Genomic DNA, 21,232 nt, shown 5'->3' with positions numbered 1-21,232 from the left:
TTAATGATGGATTTCTTTTTCCCATTGATTTTGAAGTGATCATCCACCTTCAGCTGGCCACAGCTTTATATATCTCCCAGATTGTTTTGTGCTATGGAGGCTATGCTGAACTTTCAGAGCTTCACCTGGAACACCACACCTTACTCTAATGAATCAAGACAACAGCTGGCCACTACCACACTGCTTGGGTTACCTACACAATCCAGCAATCTTCACATGATTTGTTTTGTTTTGTTTCCCTTGTGTAAGAAGGGGCAAGTGACCCAACAGTTTTGAGCAGTCTGAACTTCTGGTTCCCAGTACCAGAACAACTGATGGTGCCCAAAGGAATCAATCAGCCAGTGGGAAGGACCATTAACTAAATATTTCTGAGAAAAAAAATCCTTAAAGGCCTCATTAGCAGTGCTGACATTTAATATTCTCGTGCCCTTAAGTTTATAGTCAGTTATGTTTGAACAATCTTCTTTATGTTGAATGCAGTCAGATTCTTCAACCATGTCTCAAGCCTCCATTAAAAAGCAAGTGCATGTAATCAAGGCTAGAAGTTTAGTATGCTTGACTTTCAAAATATCAGAAGAGTGGGAGCAATTTTATTTCTCAGTGTCTGTCTTTATACATAGTATCTCCAGGTATTCCCATTATTTGGAAGGTTGTTTTTCCGAAAAATGCCAGACGGCCTAGTCAAAGTGTGTATTGGTGAGATAGCTTGACTCAGCTGGTGGGAATTTTAACAAGAATGCTGGCAGGCAAAGCAGTTTCACTGCCAGCTGTACCAGAACACACAAATAAATATAACCTTACAGAATTTGTTTTGACAGAAAGCCAAGAAGTGAGGCCAGTTGCTTACAGTTGGCAAGTGACATGGAGTCAATAACATGTTTGCTTGCAGTGTAGAGAAAAATAGCCAGGATTTAACACTGGGAGACTCAGGATATGAGGGTGCCTACACCTCAGGCACAGGATTATTTGAATTGTGTTCTCTATTTCCCTAAAATAAAATAGGAAAAAGAGACAGGAGTCATAAATTAGAAGCTGTCTTCAGGGATGACCTGGAATTTGAAGGGTTGGTTACAAATCTGGACTGGAATACAGCATATGGAAGCATGTCAGCATTTAAAGATGTGGATAGATGCCTAGAGCAGTGTGCCCATCTCCTGTGAAAAGTCTTTCAATTCAAGCATGTTTCCTCCTCTTGGTTCCTCTCCAGCCCTTACCAGGAAAATTTCCATTTCCTGTCTTAGATCATTGTGCCTTGCTGACCTTGTGGTGATAGAAGGGAAATAAAAAACAGGCTGGGTAAACCATTTTGGATGGTCTGGAAAGAGGAAAAAACAGGGCACAAAAATAAAATGTCAAACTGCAAGGCACATGGGGACAAATAAGAACAAAAGTCACAAATTCTTGACACAAGTCATGGGGACAGACTTCCCCTGCCTTGTGCCTTGTGCTTACTTGTGTTCCCACCTGGACGTTGTGAGCAGAAGTCCATAGAGAGCTCCCCTCATGACAGCATTCACTGTGCACAAGAGTGACTGATGGGAGACAGACAGCAAAGCAAGAACTACTTGGGAACTTCACTGGATATATAGCTGAATATGCTGTAGTCCCTGGGCATGGCTTAATTCTCATGCCCTCAAGGTATATGTTGTTTTTTAGATCATGGACACCTCTGAAGATGGATTCTCCTTCACCCAGTTGCTCCCTTAGTACAGCATATGGCACCAAAGAACAGTGTTCACCATGTGAGAAAAGAAATGTGAAGTGAATAAAACTTCAAGACCCTCAAAAGGACACTCCTCCTCCAGCACATTGTTTTCTTCTGGAAGTTCATCAAATGATATCACCCTGGCACTGTGCCTTTCTGGGAACTGTATGGAAAAGTAGGCATCCAGCCAGGGACTACATTCTACATTGAACTAGGCAGAGACAAAAGGAGCATGTTAAAGGCTTAGACTGCACTAAGCTGGTTGACTTTTCTGAAGAAAGTTGGGGAAGGTGCCCATAAGCTTCTCTGACAGAGGAGCAGTGGAGGCTGTGACCTGGGGCAGGGAGCAGCCCTGTTCAGCTGAATGGCAGTCTCTTGTCCCTGTTGTGCTGTAAATGGAAGAGGATATCTGTCCATGGCTTGACATGAGTAAAATTTTTCAAAAACCAGCATAGTTAAGCTTTTAGGTGTAACACTTGCAACAAACCAAGCTGATAGCTTTTCCAGGAGGAAAACTGGGAAGTTTTTTCCTACCTGGCAACCCAGATGTTCAGGACAGCAAAGGGAGATCCAGGCTGTGCACACCTCACAGTGCTCAGTGTGTTAGCAACCTGTGGACATATCGATGCTGGCAGCTTTCTTGCAGGACTACATCCAGAGGGCACTGCAGTATTCACTGCCCAGAGTTAGCTGCTAGGTCTCCATCTTCTGACCCTTGGTGTAATGTTGGCTTGGTCAAGAGAAGCAAAGACAGAGCTTCAAGAAACTGAAGTCAAACATGAGAGAGATGGTGGTGAATCTGAATCTCACAGAGGTGTGAGTGGCTGTGTCTCAGCACAAATGATAAATGCATTTAAAAACGGAGATTTTACTGTAAATTGGTGGTGCTTGAAGTTCTGAAAGCCTAAGGCATTTTGAAATGGCATGAGAGCTTTGAAGCCTCCACTGGCTTGTGTCCCCAGCCTCTGGGACTGACAGGCTCTCATGTCAACCCTGGTGGTCTCTATTTTACTGCTCTGACTTGTCAGTAAAAACCTGGCTTCAAAATCAGCATACTTTCCTGACTCTGGCTGTTCTGAGAAAAGTCTTGTTCTCGTGGAGGGAGTCTACCTCAAAGCTATTACTTCAACAATATTACTTCCATATTTATATTGGAACAGAAAAAGCAGAATTTGGCCTGGTTTAGTCACATGTGCAATTGTTATGGTTAATGTCAGATTCAGGAGATTGGAGCCAGGAAGATATAAAAATAGAATAAAATTTATGTAATGTCTGCTTTTGGGTAATAGCAGGTTTTTAAAGTATGTTTCTTCGTGATTAAATCAAACCTTTTATTTTCAGAGAGGTTGACCTTGTTGTTAGACAGAAGGGCATGCATATTAGAAAGACAGCTCTAAATAGTTTGGAGCTGTGAACTAAAATTCCATTTAAATTCTGTATGGTTTGATATTTTCTTACTGAAACAAAGATTTCTGTTTCCATAGAAAAGCAGAAGGGTCAATGTATCCTTGCTCCCAGCAGATTTACCAGGAGAGCTGTCTGCACCCAAGCCTACTCGGTATCTCTGGCACCCAGCTGGTACCCAGCACTCAGGACCTGCACTTCTACTTGATGAGGCTGATGTTCTACAACTTCATATCTGGTGCAGGTTATTGTGATGGGCAGGGGCTGGCTGTTCCCTGGGACTGGGAGCGATGGAGCTCACAGGGAACAGGGTAGCAAGGCAGGGTCTCACCAGCCAGAGCCCATCCCCAGCAGGAACCAGGGCAGCCTGCAGGTGACCAGAGACAACCTGAGGCCAGATCAGAATATCAGCTTGTGGATGGGGGTCAGCTGGGCTGAAATGGGGTCCTGGACCATTGGCAGGGTAATGGGACACCCCAGAGAGGCTGGCAGGGATTTCTGGGATGTCAGCACCCGCAGGGCTCTGGGAGGTTGCAGGCTGTACTTATTGAAAGAGGAAGAAAGCATTGTGATCCTGCAGCATAAGTTTAGTCTACACATATGGAATTAACAGTTTTCAGCACAAGGCTTTCAAGGGTTTGTTTAATTCCATATGGATCTTTATGCCTCTCCCCACTGAAGCATTCACTGAGCCACGTAGACAACCTGTGTCCTTCAGAATCTTGTCTTGCTTTCATCTGTCTCCTAATAGGAACCATTTCTCTGTTGGACTGTTTGTATTTGTAGAGTCTCAGTCCAGCTTGTTTAGATTTTGTTTAGTACATGAATTGCCATGTACTGAGAAGTGTCAAACTTGCTTATTTGAAAAAAAAAAATTTGATTGTTCTTACAACATATTGTTAAAATCTAAAATCTGTTTTAAGAGCTCTTTCATGTTGAAATAATACTGATATTTTTTTTTCTCTGTATTTCTCTGGAGTATTCAGGCAGGAAGTTTTAAATTTTCAAGTAAAACGTTTATGAAGAAAATGGAAATATTATCTCATTTATTTGTTTTCTAATTTGTACAAACCTTGAAAGTGAAAAACTTATGCTCTTGTATAGAGCTATGGAGGGTCTATCCACCTGTTTGGTTAACTACTATAGACTACTATATATCCTAATTACAGTCTGTCCTGACACATCTTGAGAGGAGAGGAGAGGAGAGAGAGGAGAGGAGAGGAGAGGAGAGGAGAGGAGAGGAGAGGAGAGGAGAGGAGAGGAGAGGAGAGGAGAGGAGAGGAGAGGAGAGGAGAGGAGAGGAGAGGAGAGGAGAGGAGAGGAGAGGAGAGGAGAGGAGAGGAGAGGAGAGGAGAGGAGAGGAGAGGAGAGGAGAGGAGAGGAGAGGAGAGGAGAGGAGAGGAGAGGAGAGGAGAGGAGAGGAGAGGAGAGGAGAGGAGAGGAGAGGAGAGGAGAGGAGAGGGGTTTGTCTTTTTTTTGACAGAAATTTGTCTGACACATAGTCTCTTAGATGAATGACAGGTTTTTTGTGATATAATAACTTCAATTTGATACACATAATAATTTTTCAGCCTGCTTCTGTATGTACTGAAATCAAATGCAAATCTCTCTTTTATTAGTGGCATTTGATCAAATTCACAGAGAGAAAGAAAGAAAACAGAGCACAGTTTTCTTTTAGAAGATCTAATTTCTGTTCCTTCATCAGAAATGTCTATTCCATGGTAATTATTTAATCTTACATTACTCTATTTCTTCACCAGTAAAACAACAATATCAAAAGCATCAGGGGTAATATTGCTGTGTTGATGTAAAAGCAGGTAATTTCAAGAGAACTTTTCAGATTTTGCTTTTCTTAAGTAATTGTGAAGTGCTATTTTATATTTCAAATCAAGTCTCTCATCGGAGATTAAAATGGATGAAGTCAGCATAATTCTTTCTGTTTTTTTCATTACAGTGCAGATGAGGTCTAGCATCTGATAACCGGTCATTTCTGACAGAAGGTGTTTTCTCACTTAAGTTCTTGCAACAATAATTGGTCTGGTTTCTTTTGAAATCCATCCTGTCTGAGAAGTGTTTGTTTCCTTGGGTTCCTCTAGGGAATAGCACAAAAAAGCTGCAGCTGTCAGTCAACATGCCACTCTTCAGTAGGAAAGTCTGGCCTTTGTCTGGTAAGGAGCAGGCTTTACTTTGCATGTGGTGGGATGTGATTTCAGCACAGTCTCCATGGGACATACGTGGGCATTCCCAGATGGTCTGAAGGTCACAGAGTGTTTAGCAACCAGTTAAATCTCATTTTCACTTTAATTTCCCCTGATCTCAGTCTGTCAACAAGTTCCACCTAACCTTGAATCACAGAATGTTGGTGTCACCTTAGGATGCCCCCTTTGCAGCTGGCCTTCCCATCATTGATTGAGGTGCCACTAGCAATACCCAGCTGGAGCCATCAGACCCACACAGCAGCGTTAGTGTGCACGGCCAGGAAGGGTCCATTTGGGTGACCCCAGGTGGAGTGATGCCCTGTGCCTGGGGGGTACCAGCTGCCTGGTCCAGACACAGCATCACAGGGCTTCCCCTGGGTTAGGAGCAGACAGGACAACAGGTAGCACGCAGTCATATCCACGGGTGACACAGTCTTGGGGGTGCAGCTGCAGTGCAAACACAACCCCAGGCAGTGGTATGTGCTGGGTTGTGCCAAAATACATATATTTCTTACAAAGAGAAGTGATTGTAGACAACCCTCTTCACAATTCCATAATCAGTGAATAAAATTATCTGTTATTGTAGTGTCCAGAGTTCTGCTTGAGTTTCTCTCAAGTATCTCCAGATATAATTTACAATGATGACAATAAATTCAGTGTTATTTTGCGGTTGCAACTCCATGGCAGCAGATTGCCATGAGCCTTTTTCCATTTTAAACAGTGACCTTGATTTAAATTTATTTCTTAAGAAATTCTGGCAAGTTTGAGACAAACAGTATGCCAGAATAACTTCTAATGATCTGTCCCCCAGAAATGTCCTTACATAATTGTTAATACAAATAAAATATATATTAAAAAGAGGAGTCATGTAGGGCTTAGAGCATATGAGCTTCAAATTTCCATCAGGGTAAAGGGTTTTTCAATTTACACTTTAATGGAAACCTACAGAGATTCAGAACATATTGACTTGCAAATAAAGTTGAAATACATAAAACATGGAGAAGCTTTCTCTTGCCTTGGTAAAAATGACCTTTCTTTCTATTTAAGTTTTATGGCATGGAATCAAGATGTAAAACTGAAAAAAAATTATTACAATTTAAAGTCTTTCAGATCAGTTCAGGCAGTCACTTTTCCCTCAGCTGGGGCATATTTTCATCACAGAAAAACAAGTGTATGTGTACATGTGTGTATGCACACACATATCCTTACATTTACCAGCCAAAGGAGTCCTGTTTTCACTTAGCTTTTCTTCAATGCCCTTGAGCATGGTGGATCCATTTTATGTAAAATATATTATTAAAGATTTTTTTTTCTATTTAATTTTGACTGATGGAATTAATTTTCTTTAATTCAGATCTATTCTCTGATGGCCTAAATTACAATGTACTTAGATTTGTTTCTAGCTGATATACAGTAAGCTGACATGCAATAAGTGTTTTGTTGGTTTTATCTTTGTTTTAGTTATCTTCATTGGGCACTGCAAAAAGTTCTCATTTGATATTTGTGATTTTGTTTATTACTTAAATTACCCTGTCTTGGACAGGTAATTACAATTGAAAACTCTCCTATGCTCAAAAGTGATGTCTTTCCTGCTTAGAATTCTCCTTTTCTACCTGTGGGATGGTGTGATTTCTTATGGGACTTCTCTTTTCCCTCTGTCTTTGGAAAAGTTTGAATGTATGTCTGTTCAAAAAAAAATATATATACATACACACACACACACACACACACACACATACATATATATATATATACAGACATATATATATATTTATATTTATATATATATTTGTACACACACTGTAAAGTTAAAAAATATAGGTCTCCTAAATTTATCAGCTCATGGGAAAGAGTATCAAAATACTTCATTTGAAGATTATCTTCTTGGCATAGCTGCTCTTTTATGGTTTTTTATCTATTGTGCTTATTTTGTTAGTGCGGGAAACTGGGTCTCTGCAGAAGTTCATAAGCCACTGCTGTTCTTTCGCAATAAAATTAATTGGTGTCCCAACTTGTTCTCTTGGGGCAATTATGAAATCAACCATCACAGTCATTTCATTATATCTCTGGTTTGGGGTGAATGCTACCTATGAAGGACTCTGGTAAATATGACCAGAAGCCCTTCTAGCCCTGTGCCCTCTGTCTCGGGCAGTGTTCTGCTGCAGGCTCCTGCACCATTCCCAGGGACGTGGGCAGCACAGAGATGCTTGGCACGAGGTTATCTGCCTGCTTCCCCTCCAGCTGAGGGCTTCCAAACTGAGATACCTTCTGAGTTCTTGCTTTCTTGTCAGTCTTGTCTTTATGGATAAACTTGGAAGGACCTTAAACCTGTCTTGTCACAACATTTCTCATAAATGGTAAATTTGTTAAATTAATTATGCACAGAATGCATTTGTTTCCCTTAAACACTTTTGTCCCCATTAAATTTAACTGATAATTTAATCCAGTTCCTTCTATTTCTTGCTTTAGGAGACAGTGATTAATCTGCTCATTAGTATGTTATCTTTCTCAGAAATCTAGTAATATTATAATAGCAACAGCTTTTTCTTTTTTGAGTATTATAAATTTACAATTAAAAATTCTAATCATTATATGGTCCACCAAATTTTAAGAGCTGTTTTCCTGTGGTGTATTAACATTAGTAAGCAAGATTCTGAATGACATACAAGAACAGTTTCCACATTATGTCCTTAAGTCAGCATAAACCCATCATCTTTAACAAAAAGGCTGCAAAAAACGCAGCTACCTGAACTGTGTTATCTGGACTCTGCTGTAGTGATTGTCATTCTGCTAGGCTTAAAAGCCAAGGAAAGAAGTATATATAATGTTTTTCTAGGTGACATCAGTGGCTCTTATAGGAAGAAACTCTTTGAGTTCATCAAAGCTGCATAAAAGCTACAAAGAGCTCAAAGGACAGTCTTTCAAATACTCTATAAAATACTGCTTTCATTGGCACCCTTTTAGCAAAACACTCATGATTTCTTAATACAGATGTGTCTCATTATTGTTCAAAACCTAGTTTGTTTATTTATCTGCTTTAACCTTGGACTGTCAGATTACTCAGGCCCTTGTTTTGCTCCTCACGAGTAGCCAGCTCTACTCAGCAGTGTGGCTGGTGGCTGCATGTCACAGCCACAGTGCTGGCTGGGATTTGGTGTGGTGACGCTGCCATTGCCTGTCAGGGTGGCTTTTCCTCTCCTTCTCTTCCTCCTCCTCCTCCTGTGCCTGCCAGCACAGAGCTCCCCTCTCCATGCTGGGTCTCTGACACTGCTGAGGTCTCTTACCAGGAGCCAAAGGTCAAAATCTGTCCTGCTCCCACCAGGCATGTGGGGAAAAGACCCTTTCCTGCTTTGTTCCCTGTCTATTGGGATGTGGATCCCCTGTGGTTTGTGCTGTAATTGCTAGACACGAGGCTGAAGGTGAGGGGAAAGGACAGATACAGCAGCATGTGAAGGAAGCCCAGGAGCAGCCAGGGCCACCTTGGTGCACTTCTGTTCCTCCAGAACTTATGATTCTCCATGCCTATATGGGACAGAAAAAGGCACCTGTCCAAAAAGTGGCGTGGTAGCAGGAAGGTGACAATGAGAAGGCTTCTTTCCTCTGTGTGATGCTGCAGCTGGCTGAGTTAAAAGATGGTTGGGAAAAGTCCTTAAATGGAAATCTCAGACATGGAACTTGCTTTTCCTGCCAGAAATCTGGCTGAAGTAAAGTATTTGTTGTGGAGAATGTTGAAGTTGTGGTGAGCCCAGATGTCATAGTCACTTCTCCCTGTTTGGAGTCTGTCCTCAGACCTTGGCAGGGATGCAGTAGGCAGCAGTTACAGAGGAAGAACCTGTTGGAAGGACACGGCATGTAGGGCATAGTCCCAAGCCTTACACACTGTCACTGCCTTCCCTTCAGCTGGGGGCTTCTGAAGATGAGTTCTCTCTTCTAAGCCCTGGAAACGGAGCTGCTGTGCAGATGGTACCACGTGTACAGAAGAAATCACAGCCAAAATAGCCATTAGCCTCCTCTCCAGAGACCCTTGGCTGTGGAGAGGGGCAGCAATGACTCATCCTTGACTATTAGCAAATATAGTGGGTTTGGCAAAAAGAAGGATCCCATTACCCAAAGAGGTTGTTCTGGTTTGGAGTTTGATCTTTAAGCTGTGGGCTTTCTTTTTTCAATAATTTTTTAAACCTTCCATGTTTCTGCCTTGTGGATGTGTGCTGCAGGCCCAAAAGCACAAAGAGCTGGAAGCTGCTGGGGCAGCCAAGGTCTGTGTGCAGTTGGTGGCACAGACACAGCGCTGCTGCTGTTTCCTGAGTACAAATGCTCAGTAGCTCAGCTTGCTTTTGGAATCTGAGAGGCGAAAAGTGAATGTAGCAAGAGGTTGTGCAAGTCTCCCTGGTGTAAGCAAACGGGGAGTTTGTGCTCTTGCCTGCAGGAGTATTGGTGTTCCAAGAGTGGGCAGCAGGCAGGCTCATCCAAGGAGCAGCAGGACATGACTGAGGCTCCTCAGCCTTCCCACCTGCAATGGCAGCTAAAATCACAGTAAGCAGAGGTCAGATGAAGGCTTTGTGCAGCATCCCTCTTGGACTTGCACCATGTCCCAGAAACATCAGACAGCTCAGGAATCCTGAGGTCTCTCTGTCTGACTGTGTACATGCCTGTTTACCATCCTGGTCTTGCCTAAATACCAGGAAAAGGCCAAGAGCATATGAAGTCTGATAAGACCATTTGGTGAGTTACCAATGCTATTCTCTCCATGAAAATAACAGAAATTTTTTGAAGGGCATGTGTTCCCTTGAGCTAATTGCTTACCTCTTGCTATGGCCTGTCTGGTCTTTATCCTGCTGGATAACACAGCTTCAGTGTAACAGGGGATTTAATTGCTCATGGTCTTCCCTCATTCTGATTTACTTTTATCACAGGCTAAAGCTTGTAAACCTTTGACTCCTGTTTACAAATAGACAGACTGGATAATATTAGCAAATATAAACAGTCCTCTCCATGAAAATCCTATTTTAAACACAGATTTTGTAAGGACCAATTTTATCTCTACCATCTGTAGCTAGTTAAAATTCCAATTGTTTTTTCTTAAAAAGGAATTGGATAGTAAGCATGAGGTACATTAAAACTAATATAAACTGTAGCCTTTTATTAGGAATTTAGGAAATAATCTAATAGAGACCTGGGTTATCTGCAGCCTTGAAATAGTGCTGAAAAAGCAATGGTGCTTTCAGTTCTCATAGGTGATTTTTTTCTTCATTTAAACTCTACGATATATTTTTCTAACATTTTTGCTCAAACTTGCATTTGTTTATCTTCAAATAATTTGTTAGATGAATGCCAGATCCTTGGTTGACATTTTAATTAATCTAGAATCAGTCAGTTTATTTTTATTTGACCCAAGCTGGAATAAGGAGTTGTATAAACTAAGGATACAGTCAGTCTCTCTCTGCAAAAACCTGTGTACCAATCTAAAATGTAACTATCCCTTTTCAGTTTGTTGCTGCCATTCTGTCTGTCTGCTGGGGCTCCCTTAGTTTGTAGATTTGCCACTTCCATAAGCTGTTTAACCCATCTGGCACTGCATTAAATCATTAGCATTCTTTGCTACCCAGTGCTGGAGCAAGAGCCAGCAGGGTAAGGAAGGCTTCCATGTGGTAAATGACTGACCAATGCACAGTGCAATGTAACCCATTCCTGAGCTCCTTGGACCCACCAGAATCAGCTGTTTGAGCTCTGGGCTTGCTGTGGCTGCAGGCACACATTCCCCCACTGCCCCTTCTGCACATGTGGCCACCTTCAGCAGGAGATCTCAGGTGGCAGCTTCATAAGGCACCTCGTCAGGATTCACCAGATGTATTTGTCAAAAGTTTAGGATTCTGGCATGGCTGATATATCATCCTTTCCTTTTGACCACTTTGCAACTGGGGCAGGTGAAAACCATTTTTATCCATTGCCATTGTCTGCTAGGTGAATGGGAGCCAAAGAACTAAGAGTATCCAGATGGGTGCTTGTGCTGGTCTAATTAAATCAGCTCTGAAACATCTCTTCAGGCTGTGGACAGATGTTCTGTTTGTAGAGAGCTGTGCCAGATGAAGATTACAAGCCACACTGCTGGAGGTTATTGCCCTTGCAGCTCTGCTGGCACAGCCATCCCAGATCCTCTTCAGCTTCAACAGGGTGCAGACAGGCACTTAGGGGTGGTGCAGGAGAGGTCACCACCTGCCTGCCCACGCTGGCCTCCTGGGCACACAGTCAGCTCTGCTGAGTGCTCCAAATGCATCTCCTGGCCTCTTTCAGTCAAAATTAGTCCAGAGGGAATAACAGAGCTCTTGTCGCTCTGGTTCATTGTGTCTGTCAGGAGCGGGGAGCCCTAACTAGCCAGGGGACATGTGGGAGCAGAGGGGACAGGCTGGGGTTGGCACAGCTGGATCTGGAGGAGGCCATCTATTTGCAGCTTTCCTCTGCTGGGGTGGGAGCAGGAACCTGTCCCACTGGCCTCTGGGTGAGGGGCTTTGGAGAATGGCAGGGACTCCATGTCTTTGGACTGCTCATTTACCAAGGCCTTGGCATTGCCTTGAGCTAGGGCTGTGGGGATGCTGAAGGTTTGTCAAAGGCAGTCCAATCCAAACACGGAAGCTTTTCTCATCCAGCTGCTATATTTTTACCAAATGTGTTAAGGTGTGTACGGACAAAGTATGAAACCATGTTGACCAAGTCTGGTGAGCTGCTTAGCTTCACTGGGCCAAAACAATCTCAGCAGATAGTAGTGGACTTTCTATGTAACACAAAGGTCAACTGTGAGAAATAAACACATTTTGTTTATTGATTTTTTTTATCTTAAACTCTATCTGCATTAAGGACTATAATATTTCTTCTCATGACTACTCTCAGTTAGAATGTGTTAGGTTAAAAGCAACTTAAATCCCTAACAAAATGCATCTTCCATTAAAATGTAGGAAAAATGTCAATATTGCTTATGGAGCTGTCTGGCTTTCCTTAACACTGAGAGGCACTTTTTAATTAAACATATATGACGCAGTCCTTCTTCACTGCCCTTGCTAGAGAATTATTTCTTTTGATTGTGCTTTTAAAGATCATGGCTATATGCAGAAATCAGTCCCTATCTGTGTTTTTTGATAAATTAATCAAAAAGATGTCTGAAAATAATCCCAGGTCTAAAGTCCCATCCCTGAGGCCCTCTCTGAGACTTGATTGTCCTCCCTGCAGGTGTCCATCCCAGTGGAGCAGCAGCTCCCTTCTCCAAGGCACCTTGTTGTGTCCTCCTCCTCAGGAAACAAATTAGTAATATTCTGTGTACATTGGTTGCTTCCTCAGTCCCCACAGTTTCCTTCCCACTCTCCAAGCAGTGAAGAAAATGTTCCCTATTCTGCAGAAACACAGTATATATGTAAGATGACAGCAGTCCTGAGAATATCCATGTACTTATCTCTTTTTTCAGACCACTTCTTACTGCAGCTTTCCAGAGTTTTAGCAGCTCACAGCCACTCAAGTGAAACAGCAGCAGCAGGAGTAGCAAAAGAAAAAGAGGCACAAGCAGCCCTAAGCAGGGCAGGGTCTGTCAGAGCAGGATTTGCTGTGGTGATGGTGCTGGGTGGCACACTGGGGCAGAGCCAGGCATCAGATTTTCTGCAACCACTAGATGGCACAAAAAATGATGTTGTAGCATCAGCTTGTTCCTGGAAAATTACTTAAGCGTCAGGCTCACTCTGCGGTTAAAGGGGATTCTTACGTCCCTTTAATTGAAAGGCACATTTTAATGTTTCTCTTAGATGCCAGAATGTATTGGTTGGAGTCATCCTGCCGAGTGGAAATTAATATTAACAGCAAAATCCAGCTTCAAGTATCAAGCACTGCTGGAGTCAGTGCCATTCACAGGTGGAGAGCAACACAGCAGAAGATGAGGGGAAGGGAGGTTGCTCTGCTAATTGCATTACAGGACCAGGCACTAAGAAAAATCATCAGTTCTTGTCCTAGTGCTGATAACAATTCTCTTTTTAGCTTTAGGCAAATCACATAATCCTCTCAATTTCTCTATTTCCATATGGAGGGCAATGGTTTCCTGCCCTGCAATGATACCAGAGGAATTAATTAATACTCATAAAGCACAAACAGAGAGAAGAAAAGCACAACTATTGTAAGCTACTTGCAAGGGAGAGATGTCCTGGTTTGTCCATCCTGCAATTGCTGAGACTGTGATGGTTATAATATGATGATAGGGTATGGATAAATATAAAAAATAATGAAAGAAACACTTTGTTTTTGTTGTTGTTGTTGTTGTTGTGTTTGCAGCGTAACTCAGAAATTTCACAATGAGTGAAAACAGCCCTGCTGCTGCTCTCCAAAGCTCTCTGAGTCAAAGAAAGAGCCTGATGCTGAGGGACGGTGACTTGCATGACTTGGCCCCCACCCACAGTCCAGCTTGCCTCCAGCTGGGGGAAGGAAGCCTTGGTGCAGTCTGTGGTTCAGTTGTTCATTTGTAATTAAAGCTAGTTACTCAAAGAGCTTTGCAGCCACTGTGAAAGGTAACCAGCTCTGTGAAAGGAGTTGGTGCTACACTTCTCAGTACAAGAGACACATGCAGATCCTGAAGCAGTCCAGAGGAAGGCAACAAAGATGATTAAGGGATTGGAGCATCTCTCTTCTGAGGACAGGCCTGTTCAGCCTTGAGAAGAGATGACTGGGAGGGAAGCTCATCCATGTCTGTCAGTCTGAAGGGAGGGTGGCAGGAGGATGGAGCCAGGCTCTGCTCAGAGCTGCCAAGCAATAGGACAAGAAGCAATGAGCAGAGACTGATGGCCAGGAAGTTCCACCTGAATATGAGGAAGAATTTCTGTACTGTGCAAGTGACCGAGTGCCAGAACAGATTGCCCAGAGAGGTTGTGGTCAAAGTAGTCTGGACACAATCCTGAATAATGTGCTCTAGGGAATCCTGGTTAAGCAGAGGGGTTGGACTGGAGGACTTCCCTTCCAACCTTACCCATTCTGTGATTCTGTATCATCTCTTGTACATCCTCAGGATCAAGACCTTTGATGATTTTACCACTGAAATATGCAATCTGATCATAATGGCTTCTGATAGCCCAGACCATAAACTAAGAATATTATTTCTGAACACTATTAGGAGCTAAGTGAAAAGCATAAGGATTCCATTGTAAATCATTAGCAACTGGGAAAATCTCACCACAGCAGTTGGTATGACTTGTGTTCGTGAGGTAACATATTTCTTTTTCTCTTTATTGGGTGTAGTGGATATGGATCTAAGAGAGACAAAGGATTTGACAGGGTATGCAGGGAACTACTTTTCATAATTTACTAAGAAAGGGTTTAAAGGTTCAGATAAGGACAGTACTGAAAAAAGAGAATTTGGCATGATTTCCCTGAGAAAACAAAGAACAATTATATTCAAGCACACTTCATGCACGGATCTCACTGCCAATAAAAAGAGACTGACTGTGTCTTCCCATAATCACAGAGGGTATTTATGGCATAAATATAATTTTTGGTTTATCTTAAATTGAGCTTTATCAGCTGTCCTTTAGCAAACTGAGAAATCAGGCTGTGAATGAGAGAGACATGTAAACTGTCAGACCAGTACAAACCAAACAAAAAAAAAAATGTTACTGATTGGACTTGAAGAAAGCTGAGAAAAACTATTTTTATATATAAAAAAAGAAGACACTGAAGTGCTGTAACTGTAGTACCAAACTGATTTCTAATCACTCACAAGAGTATTGTCTTTGTTTTTCCAGTGACAAATTTAGCTTTTCCGCTTGTCCCAACTGCACATTTTAGTGATGGTCTTGGAGATTTTTCAATTTCCATTAAAGACTATAAAGAGTAAATAAGGAGATCTTAGCAACCAAGATCTCTGTAGGAGAGCTAATGCAGTAGACAGAAGATGTTTTAGATAGGTTTATCTGTTTTCTCTCTGAAGCCATACCTACTTGCATAGGTGATGCAAGCACTGCACAGCCTCAGGAGTATCCAGGAGTCCTTCACACGGACCAGCAGATCAAGAGATATTTCCTTAGCTGGTTTCCTGGCTCTGCTGCTGCTGTGGTTCCCTGTGCCTGGGTCTCTCTGGCTGAGATTCCTTACCCTTTGGAAAGCAGGGGTCCCTGTCCCTATAGAGATGAGCCTACTGCATAAGTGGGGGTCGGCAGACCCAGCAGGTGCTGTAAAACCTGCCAGCCCAAGGCAGGACACATCTGCAGTGCTCATACACCAGGGGACTGCTGAGAAGACCCTTGGGTCTTCTGTAGGAGCCTGCTGTGGTAGAGGAGGTGTGGCAGGAGGGAGACGAGGAGCAGGAAAAGGCTGGTGCTGCCTCGAGGGGTGTTGCATAGTCCCTTTGGGAGTGACTGAGTCAGGCTGATGCAGGCATTTAATTATGCTGCCATCTAATTATCCCCTGAGCTGAATACCCTGCTGTGGAAAAAAGTATCCGGAGTTCCAGCTTTGGATGTTAGCATTATAATCATAATCCTTTGGGACCCATAGCCAGGTCTTGCTCCCATTCACCAAGTGAGTACAGCGCTCTCCTTCTGGCCAGAGACTGTGTGAGGCAGCTAACCATCATGGGAACCTGCAGAAAGTGTTTTATTATCCCAAAACCCCTTATTATAGGAAATACAATAACACACCCGGCAACAGTACTGACTTCTAGCTCTTAGCACCATTTTCTTCCAAATAATAGCCTTCAGATACTGGTGGTTTTTTATCTATCTGGTATGTTGCTACTCCTCTAAATGGATCAAGATGCATCTCAAACCGTAATAAAGCAATAGTAAATTATAGATAATTTTAGTTTAAAAAAATTATCAGGATGGGATTGAAAGTTAGAGAATTAAATGAAAGGGAAGAAAAGCATCATAAAGAAGCACAAGCACTTGACAAACAGCTATTAGACTTGAGAGATGCCCTTATTCTTGCTGCTCAGGGAATGGACTTATTTTTCCCATGAAGAACATTCACAATACCTTATTTAGTAATATTTCAAGAAGCTTTTTTAGCATCTGGCATTGAGTGCAGTTGTTGCAATGCTCTGGCAGCATGCTACACTGTAAAGCTAACACATTAGCATATTACAGAGAAGAAAATAAATTGGAGAAGACTCATGAAATCTTCAACGCAAGGTGCAGCTCCTGTTATGTCCAGCTCCATGGAGGATTCATGCTGTAATACTATTCTGCTTTCTACTCCTATGAGAGCACAGACACTTTTTCAACTTTTTTTTTTTTTTAAGGCGAAAGGGTCATCAACTTCAAATACATTGTACATTTTGCAATGCATCACTAAGTAGGGGCAGTGATGGAAATCGAGTGATACAGGGCACTGGTGTGCTTTATAGGATTATGCAAGCTATAAGGACAGAACCTGACTTGGATCAGATGTGCAGTATTTTATGAATCATCTTTAATGGCATGAGTAGAATTGGATAGAGCCTAATAATAGACCCAGAACATTTTTCTATTTGAGTTTGCTACAAAAATTGCTATGCAACTGATCTTTAAATGAAACAGTTTTCCTTAACAGTTTTAAAATACCATCCTGCATGGTGTTAACAAGGTCAATGCAGAGATTCAATAATTATTATCAGCATTCCTTATAACAGGCTAAAATATTATTTTCATAAAGGAGATGGATAAAATTAATTTGGTTCATGGCATAATTTTTGGGTGTTATAATTTTTTTCCCTTCAAAACTCTACATAAAATGTTTTCAAATGCAATAATTCATTCTGAAGTTAAAAAGGCAAGACTAGAAAGTCTAAGCTGACAGCAAAATACTATGACAAATAAAATAGAAGTGTAGAATACTTCACAAAGTTCACTGAAGACTTTGCAATTGCTTCCCATTTTTATGGCCAAGGTATACAATGAGTACAGCAATAATCACAGTGGACCAAAAGAAAGTGTATAGAAGTAGTAAAGCAACAAAATGCATTTTTAAATAATTCTCAGTAAATACCATTGTTGTTGAACTCTTAATCATCATTCAGATAGGTTTTAAAACACTGCATATATTGTCCATATCCCCTGGGATGTGATGTACAATCAGTGGACTCAACTATATTCTCATTGGCACTGGTGTAAATCCAGTGGAAATCATCAGATTATATCATGGTCATTTCCAGTTTTTCAAGGAGTAACCAAATAGTAATTGGTCCACGTTCCTTGATTCTTTGTTATGCTCCTTTGCATTGTTTCTCCTCTACACTCATAAATAAATCAACAAAAGCATCATGCCCACTGCATCTTCTCCACTTTTTAATAGAACAAAAAATAACACCACAATGTTTTTCCTCATGTACCTTCTTAGCAGACCACTTGTCAGTGTGAGAATTACAGAGTACTACCAGCCTCAAGGATACTAGGAAAAATTAAGCTGGTGGGTCTGGGTAGCAGAGGAAGCATAACTCTGAAATCTGAAGATATCTGCTTCCCAAGGGAATGCCTGGGGGTGTGGGAAGTGACACAAAAGTGTTTGATCATGGTCAGCCCGAAAGTAAGGAGTGTGATAGAGAAAGATCTGAAATGAGAAGAAACTCTCATTGGAGGCCTCCAAGGGCTGGGAACTGGGGTAAATGAAGTGGCAGAAGCAGGAACTATTGTTCAAAATTACAAAAACCAAGTCCTATTCTGGCCAAGCCCCATTTTTCTGCCTCCAAGTTCTGCTGTCCGACTTGCATCTTGCTGCATTTTATTGTGACACTGCATACAAAGACAGCAGGATGACGATAGCTAAACTCTCCTTCTCCCCACCAGTGAAACACTCAGGAATCTGATATACAAGTGGTTAATTTATCTCATTTCACAGTGAACACTCAGCCTTCATTGGGCATCTATGGAGTAGACTCACCATTGCCCCGCTGTGCGAGTGGACATGCAGTGGCGCCCAGGAAGAGTGTGGTGGGTGAGACACACAGGAGGAAAAGCACAGTCCAGATGTGAGTCAGACCCTACAGGAACAGCATGACTGAACAGCTGCAGGCAGACATGGACCTTTTTGCCATGGATTTCATTACCGTGGATCTGCTCCACTGTCAGCAACTGGTAATGGCAAAGCAAAGATGCTGTTAAAGCTCAGACCTAGTAAAAGAGCTTTGCATTCCTACATGATTGAATCAAAAAGCAGAGCATAAGCCCCATAGGCAACAAGCCTGGCAGAAGGTTTATTTTTACTGTGTGAATTAAAGCACTGGAATGTCCTGAATTAATTCCAGAAGAGTTAACACTCTCACACCTCGCAGCCTGGCCAGGAACCCAGTGCTGTGGGTACAGCCTGTATCCTCAATTTCCTTACATTTCAGTTACCAAAACAGACACGTCTTTCTAACCTTTTTTAGCTCAGCATTCCTTTGGAGCCTTCTTCAATTATTGTTCCCATACCTCTTACTTCTCCTTCCCCTTCCTTGTTTATTCCTGTTCCTAGAAACTTTCCCTTCTCCGCTGTGGCTGAGACCCGCTGCCACCCAGTTTATGGCACTGACTGGGGCCCTAGCCTGCTGCAAGTGGGTCCATGTGAGCCTAGGTGAACAATTTCTTCTTCCAGTCCTCATTGCTTGGTTGTTCACTTGGGGAAGCATTGCCTTGCACTACCTTCAGAGACAGAGACACTGTTTTTGCTGCTCAGAGCAGAGCTAAGCAGCTGACAGGCACGTGAGAAGCCATTGTACTGACGAAAGGCAGCACTGCTGGCAGCTTCCTGCTTAGGAGCTCCCTGGAAGAGTTCAGAGAAAGTGGGAAATGTTTGTAAAAACAAAACTTATTTACTATAATCTGCTTTTACTTATTTCTAAAATATGTGCTCTTTAACCAAGACTCACTCTAACCAAGATCCCACTGCTGAGCAACCACAGTCACTTCTTCTCATGCAGCTTTTTAAACTTTTGCAAGATGGTAGCACAGACCATGTTGTATTTTATGATGGGCTTTCTTATATTCTTTTCTGTTGAAAAAACTAAGAGGCCACTACTGGAAAACTCCTTAAATTTTATGACTTTTCCAAGACCTGCTGTCACAGCATTCATTTTTTTCCAGTCAACACCACTTTGGCAAGTGAACAGATTAAGACAAGTCCTGCTGCCCTGTAGACATCCACATTTCTTCTTTATCCCGTATGTTTTCTTCAAAATGTTCCAGTTCTTTTTCTGAAATTGATTTTGCATCTCCAGCCTAGTCAGGGACTTTTAACAACTTCTATTTGATGAGACAAAATGGTTGAAGAAGGAAAGAAGTATTTCTTCAGGAACCAAGACAAAAACTGAAATAGCTGACTCAAGGGCACAGAGGAGCTTCCTGACAATGAAAATCTTGAAAATGGGTACTCATTCTGTAGCTGTGCCATGAAACATTTCCTTTTTCAGAGAAGCAATAAAGCGTCACAACCATGAACTCATCATAACCTCAGTTTATATTTTAAATGTATATCTTTTAAAGAAAAAAACACTGCACAAGCATCTTCTTTAACCCCTCACTAACCAGGGGCACAGTTTGCCTCTCATAAGTAAGCAGAAATTGACATTTCTGTAGCTTTTCTGAGAACCCATCACTCAGGAGTATAACCCCATCTCAGCCACCACCACAGATCTGTAGCAAGCAGGCAAATTTATTCATTAGATTTATCTTATGTTTATTAACAGCCCAGCTCAGAAAAAGAGTCAGTGACAAAAACCATCTGGAATAAACATAATGGAAAACAAACAATGTAATATATTCCGTCACTCCAGCCTAATTGCACTGTTTGGTGCAAATGCAAGTGACAATTTACAAGCCAAACTCCTATTAAAGGGAAAAATGAGATGTGCAGGGAAGCACAAATCAACGTAACTAATCAACACAGGCAACACATTCAGGGATTTAAGAGCCAAGGTACGGCAGTCTTTTATTCCTCTTTGTTTTCAATTTGGGAAACCTGCTGTGATGTTGCAGTACATTATACATTATATATCTACTTATGCAACACTGGGGAGAAGCATGCCTCTGACTGTTGTCAGAGGCACCAGCTACATGCTGTCATTTTTCACCAGCTACAGCCTGTGACTTTTGCATTTAAACAGTTCTTTTTCTATCACTTAAGCTGGGAGCAAGCCACACTGTTCGAGGCACCAGTTTTCTTTTAATGTATAATACAAACTTTTAGCATATAATAAAAAATTGGAATCAGGATAAGGTTAGAAAAAGTTTGAGTTAGCTAAAAGCAATGACAGTTTGATCTAAAACAAGTTCTTATTGAGTGAATTGGTCCAGCAAGAGAAAAAGGAAATTCCCTTCCATGCAAGAATCTGAACCACATATGGCTGCTGTCCATGACCTGTTTCAGCTTCGAAGCTGGAACTGAATCATTAGATGCATCTGGTGTCCCCAGGGAAGCAAGAGAAAACCCTGGCAGCAATAAAGAAAAGATGGTAAAAGCCATCTGAAGCAGAAATCAGCCAAACATCCTGTCTGCACTGGAGCATCATCTTCAAGAATGACATTAGGCACCTGCATGAAAACTAAGCCCTCAAGGACATAACACTGCTATAATATGTAACACACTGTTAGTTTAGAGAAAGTACTCCCATGACCTGGAAAATACCAGCTGAGAGCAACAAGGAAAACATTTAAGACCTCATTACAGCAAGGGACAACCATCTAGCATTACAGTGAAATTAGTATGAGTATGCCCACAGCCTTAACTGCAGAATTGTGGGTCATAACTTCCATACGAAGTTTATAAATCATACTATATGATTTATAAAATCCTGCTTGCAACAATTCTCTCATTGATGAGATGCTTAAGAAGTTTAATTTCAGTCTTTTTCTGAGAAAAAAGAAAGTGAGGAAGGGCTTCACTGAGGAGCAAAGATGTCAAAAGACCCATATGCTTCTTTATCTGCCACAAGGAGGAAGACCACAGTCATCAC

General features: G+C 41.8%; 1 protein-coding gene across 4 annotated transcripts in view; it reads right to left on the bottom strand.

Moving 5' to 3' along the window:
- The window catches only part of C1QTNF7 (C1q and TNF related 7), a 57,315-nt gene that overhangs the window by 14,754 nt on the left and 21,329 nt on the right, over window positions 1–21,232 (bottom strand). The window contains exon 3 of one of the 4 annotated variants that reach the window (XM_085577727.1): window positions 18,184–18,374. The exons of 2 other annotated variants lie outside the window; for them this stretch is intronic. The gene's annotated coding sequence lies outside the window, so the exon portion shown is untranslated. Of the gene's footprint in view, window positions 1–2,239; window positions 4,379–18,183; window positions 18,375–21,232 lie in introns of those variants that run through there. One more of the 4 variants, XM_085577728.1, reaches the window with a different exon arrangement.

The sequence above is a fragment of the Lonchura striata genome, chromosome 4 (genome assembly GCF_050655825.1).
Source record: "Lonchura striata isolate lonStrDom1 chromosome 4, ASM5065582v1, whole genome shotgun sequence".
Classification (NCBI taxonomy): domain Eukaryota; kingdom Metazoa; phylum Chordata; class Aves; order Passeriformes; family Estrildidae; genus Lonchura; species Lonchura striata.
This window is presented reverse-complemented; position numbering and strand designations above follow the sequence as displayed.